This window comes from Pinus tabuliformis, chromosome 1_2, assembly GCF_031772625.1.
Source record: "Pinus tabuliformis cultivar Carrire ecotype Pingquan chromosome 1_2, CPIR1, whole genome shotgun sequence".
Taxonomy (NCBI): domain Eukaryota; kingdom Viridiplantae; phylum Streptophyta; class Pinopsida; order Pinales; family Pinaceae; genus Pinus; species Pinus tabuliformis.
This window is the reverse complement of record NC_142298.1, coordinates 320,018,403-320,024,515: the sequence shown is the minus strand read 5'-3', so window position 1 is coordinate 320,024,515 and position 6,113 is coordinate 320,018,403.

The following is a 6,113-nucleotide window of genomic DNA, read 5'->3' as shown; positions in this document are numbered from 1 at the left end:
TCCATGTTATGATGTGCCCTACTATAGTTTGTACTTTTGCTTCTTGTTGCAAATGGATCCTCTTATGTGGTGTCACACACACATAATTGTAGTTATATCAGCATAAGCAATCGACTTGTTACCTTGTCATTCCCACACCACACATGTTGGCCTGATGTATGATGATATTTTATTGGTCACACATCTAAAATTCATTTCAACCACATGTTTTAAGAATCAAAAGTGCATATTAGTACGTCTATATTTACATCTTCACAAGTTAGAAATCAACCTTTTTCCAATACTAGTAGCCAAAACAACTATAAGCTTAAAAATCAGTTAGAAACAAACTAACACATCAAAACATGTCATTCTATCAATTCACAATTCTGATATCAACAAATGCATGCAACGCACAACTACTAATCAAATTCTATAGATAGTGCATATTCCAAGAATTTGAAAGAGTGTATCAACATGTTTATACCCATACCAGTCAACAAATTTAAAATTAGCATTTTACAACAATTAACACCCATGACCTTTGTAAGATTAAATGCATATGTTAACCTTTATAAAAAACATTATGAGAAGAATGACAAATTACTTCATAAAAATTCATTTTAATTATTTACATGCATTCCATAACCAAAAATTTACAAGCAACACACAACAAACATTCACTATTAATTACTAAACTTTGTAACAAATTTCACGAATAATCCTTCTAGACCTATTCCACACCTATTCAGTCCAAGTGTTGAACTTGGGAATTTTGTTTCCACACTATAACTAAGCTCTCATTCTACTTATTTATGAGCCCATTCAAGTCCAATGTTGAACCATGCTCTGATAACACTCAGTAACGCTCCCCCCCACCCCCTTAGTTTCAAGTTTAGTGGGATGTGTTACCTTCAATTAACCAAACCTCCATGGCCTCATTATGAAGATGGAGTTGTTGGAAATACTGAGAGGGGGGGTGAATCAGTATTCCTTTTCAATTGTTACTTTTACCAATTAGATCACTTATATTTAGAACACAAAATGAACAATAGGAATAAATGTTTTTATTAATATAATCTTCACAATGAATCAAGTGCAATGTATATAGGGCTCCAACCATAGATGAAAACACTAATCTTCAAACTACCAGGATCCAACCTGTTTCCAAGCACCAACTTGGACTTTTTGTGAGGCTCCAACCTCTAAGGCACCAACCCTATCTTCTCAAGGCACTGACCTTGCGTTTAGAGGCTCCAACCCTTCTCTGGTACAGACTCCGATCTGGTTTCTTGAGGACTCTGATCCTCTAGGGCTCCAACCCTATCTTATCCAGGGCACCAACCTTGAATTTAGGAGCACCAACTCCAAGGACACCAATCTTATATTTTCCAAGCATCAGCTTGGACTTTCCAAGGCACCAACCTTGTCAATTCTGAGGCACCAACCCCAAGGGTTCCAACCCTATAGCCTCACTTTGTCAAGGTATGTTTGGTCATACTTCACGGCTCCCAAGGTATTCTTTTTCAAGCCCTGTCAATCTTCACTCTACTCTTTCACGCTACATCATCAATGACAACCTTATCTTCTTAGAAGGTATCGCCACTTCTCTTCATGTCATCCAAACAATTTCTCCAAGGTCACCTCATGATGACATCAACAATGCATCATGGTCTTCAATAATATCTCCAAGACCAGCATCTACAAGTCTTCCAAATATCTTCAAGGTATCTTCAATAGGCAGCTCTACGAGTGTCTTCAATATCAACTTCTACAAGCCTTCCAAAAGATGTCAATGGGTTGCTCCTTCAACTGAGGTATGCTACTCCAAGGTTGTCTTCAGGAGTTGGTCTTAAGGATGTATTCAACAGGGTGCTTCCAAATGAAAGTCTAATCAATACTCCTCAAACATTGATCTTCAAATAGGTTGGCAAAGCTCCAATGGAATTCTTCAAGGGTGTCTTCTTGGCTTGTCTTAACACCCTCGATTCCTGCCTTCAAAATGGAACAAATTCTGCTTCAATGAATTTTGAAGATCAGCCCTCTAAGAAAACATCTCTAAAGTGATGCCAAGATTTTCTCCATGGTTGAGTCTTCAAGGCTAAATTGAAGCCCTCTAAAGGTGATTGTACCCAAGTCCGAATTTAAAACAATGCCACGGGACTGAAGAATACTAATCCAAGCTTAGTTCACAAGGTTGAAGTTGATGTTTAGACCTGCGGCCTTCGTGTACAAGTCACACAAAGGATGTGTTTCGTTTTGTGTAGATAAAAAACTCCTCAACACAGAAATTTAGTGACAGATCCAGACTTTTAGGTGACAGTCCATAAAATAGATGATTGTCCTAGTCTGAGCTGTCCACAAGCCTAAGGTAACCCAATCACGGAATTTACCCAAACAGTCCAAACAATAAAATTTTGTGTCCTCCTTGGCCTCTTATCGGCTCCTATACTTCTTATCTGAATTGATCACCAAATTGTTGCTCAAAAACAGAGGTCTAACCTCTTATTTATATACCTTTTTCCGTCCTTAAACGAACAACCACGTCTAAAATGCAAGCCAACATGTGTTGACATGTTTAGGTCGGCTCAGTGACTAGAATTAATTTCCTCAACTTGTAAAATTCATATCTCCTAAACCGCTTGGATTTTCACGCTGAGTAATAGCTCATTGGAAAGGAAAAATTATCCTCTTTAAGATGGTGTAGGTATCATCAAATAATTTTTCCGCTAAGGAGGTGAAAAATCATTTTTAATGTGACTATCCTTAAATTATTTAGTGCAAAAAATGATTAGGACAGTATGGCTTCTTTGTTTGGTTTCTCTATTGTTTATCTTCTCCATTATTTGGCTTCTTCATCATCATAGGATCATGTAGGACATCCACATCATCATGATAGTGTCCAACAATGAGTGTATCATCCATGTCATCACATAATGGTGCAGTGATATGTTATAGTGCAACCTCCATTAATTTGTCATTCCAATCATCAAGTGAGATCATCCATCTAATCTTCCAATCATGTGATCATTCAAGGGTATGGCATTATCACGTGTAGTCCTCCATATGTCATCAAGGGTTAAAGTCTAGATCATCAAGTGCATGCAACATTAGATCAAGTACTTCTTAGGGCTTCCTTAATTAGTGGTTTGACTTCTTCGTGACTTGACATCTTCATTGATGTTGTCCTAGTCAACCAACCACCAAGAGTCATGGTATCATCGTCTGGAACTAGGCATCTCAAGAATATTGACATCTCAATCAATGCCATATTGACATCAATGACAACCTTGATTAACAATCTCCCCCTTTGTCATTGATGGAAATATTCTTGCCCTTCCAACATTCTCTCCCCCTTTGACATCAATGGCAAACGGGGTGCCCAAGTACTCCCCCTGTCAAGCTGCTTCTTTTCTTCGTCAATAGTAGTTTTTCATAGGTATATTACTCCCCCTATCATGGTGCTCTTCCTTCTGGCAATGTGGTCCATGTGTGACTCATCAAGGTTCTCATAGGATCCATCCATGACTAGCTTCTGCAAGAATGCTTAGTCATCATAAGCTCCCCCTAACTGTATGGTCTTTTTTCTGATAGTCTCCCCATCAAATACTTAGATTATCAAGGATCAGGTCAACAACACGTGTTGTTGGCTGGAGAGTTCAAGAGATTTTCGGATTGTATTTGCTTCCTTCTCCATACTTGTGTAACTTTCTTTTCTGGCATAGTTCTAGCTTGAGTAGGTGCCCAAGTCAAGTTACAATTACGTGCCATATGTCCAATGTTATGACACTTGAAGCACTCTATGTTGTTCATGAATAAGAATTCATGACTTCTTGCAAAATTTCTTCTCGGAGATTGACGGGGACCATTATATTTATCTTTGTGATATGCCCTACAATCTTTTGCCATGTGCCCAAAGTTTGTACAAGAATAGAAATAACCAAGAAATATACTTTGGTACCTGGGAGAAGAAGGTTTCCTTGATGTACTTCTGAAGTCTTTTTGCCTTTGGATCCTTTGATGATAACCATTGCTTCTTGCATCCTTGACACTATCTGCATTTCTTCTTGGAACGGGACTTCCTTCATTGTTACCTTGACTCTTGTCCTTGCCTTTGCTGGAACTGTCTTAAGTTATGGTATGTTCTATGCTTATAACAGTTTACTTCTTTTTCTTAATTATATTCCACAGATTAGCAATCACATGTACATAAAGTAAAGTGCAGATATAACATTAAACGATCGACAGAAAACAAGCCAAGACAAGAGACACAAGATGTGGCGGCTAACCAGGGACAAACCCCACAATGTGTGGGGAAACCCTTTGATCAAATATTCTTTTATCTTCAATAATTTAGCAGAGAGAAATAGTACAATAAATCTTATTCATATCGACAGTAGCAAACCCTAGATCAACAGCATCAGCATTAACGCTTTATCATCAAACTAGGGCAGACAATATCTCACAAACCGACCGTCGAATCGGCTTATTCCACCAGCAACAGTTGCGGCTTTCCAAGGAGGTTCAGATGAACCTACAACTCCACGCAGGTCAATCTTTACTTCTGCAGTTGCAGCTTCAGTTTCAGCAACTTCCTTCAAACTAGGGCAGTCAATATCTTGCAAACCGTCCGTCGGATTGACTTGATTCCACCACCAAAAGTTGCGGCTTTCAGAGGAGGTTCAGATGAACCTACAGTGCATTTCAAATGAGGAGATCTTCTATTCCACGCAAGTCAATCTTTATTTTTGTAGTTGCAGCTTCAGTTTCGGCAGCTTCCTTCAAACTAGGGCAGTCGATATCTTGCAAACCGTCCGTCGGATTGACTCGATTCCACCACCAAAAGTTGTGGCTTTCAGAGGAGGTTCAGATGAACCTACAGCACAGTTCAGATGAGAAGATCTTCTAGTCCACGCAAGTCAATCTTTACTTCTGCGGTTGCAGCTTTAGTTTCAGCAGCTTCCAGCTTCACATGTGTGAGGGAGAGACCATTTTCTGCGCAGTAGAGAAGAGACTCTTTTCTGCGTAGTAGAGAGAGAGAGAGATGTGATGAGATGAGTGAGTCCAAATGAAGAAAAGTCCTATTGTATTTATACACAACGTTGGTGTTTGAATAGATGCGACTGTTGGGCTTGTGAGCCTACATGAGTTGTAGGTCGGCTTGATGATAATTCCATAATCAAAATAAATTCATATCTCCATGAATACTTATCAGAATCGGATGATCTTTATATCAATCCTACACCTCTCGACGAGAGGAATCTAATAAAAATATTATCAGCCATGAATAAGATGACCCACATGAAGTTTTGCACTAGTTGACAATTTTAACACTCCCTCTCAACTAGGGAGAACTTCATCTGCAATTTGTCTATCGGTCGTTACTATTCATCCATCGAATGCACTGCCTTGTATAGCCTCACCCTTGTCCTGCTCTGCTCTATTCTGCCTGTTCTGCTTTGTCTTGATCTGCCCTGTACTAATCTGTGTTGCTTTGCTATATTTAGCTCTGCTCTTGCATTGTTCTATTCTGCTTTGCTTTTGTCCGAATTATGAAGAAAAAGAAATGATAGAGGATGTATCATACTGACTCAAAGTCAGACTCAAAGTATGTACCACTGGTCCCAGACCAGTCTCAACCGACCCGAAGTCAGCATCATAGTGAGCACAACTCCACTGGTCCCAGACCAGTATCATCCTCCACTGACTCAAAGTCAGTCTCAGAGTGCGTACCACTGGTCCCAGACCAGTCTCAACCAACCCGAAGTCAGCTTCATAGTAGGTACCGCTCCTACCACTGGTCCCAAACCAGTATCGCAGTCTCAGAGAGTGTACCACTGGTCCCAAACCAGTCTGAACCGGCCCGAAGTCAACGTCATAGTATGTACCACTCTTACTGGTCCCAAACCAGTATTGCACTGACACGAAGTCAATCTCAGAGTATGTAACACTGGTCCCAGAGCAATCTCAACCGACCCAAAGTCAGCGTCATAGTATGGTACAACTCCTACCACTGGTCCCAAACCAGTATCATTGATCCCAGATCAATGGAGGTCATCCTAGCGTAGGGAGTACGGTAGATACAGCGATGCATCCATCGGTACTACTATGGTCCCTAACTTCATTTCCCTGCT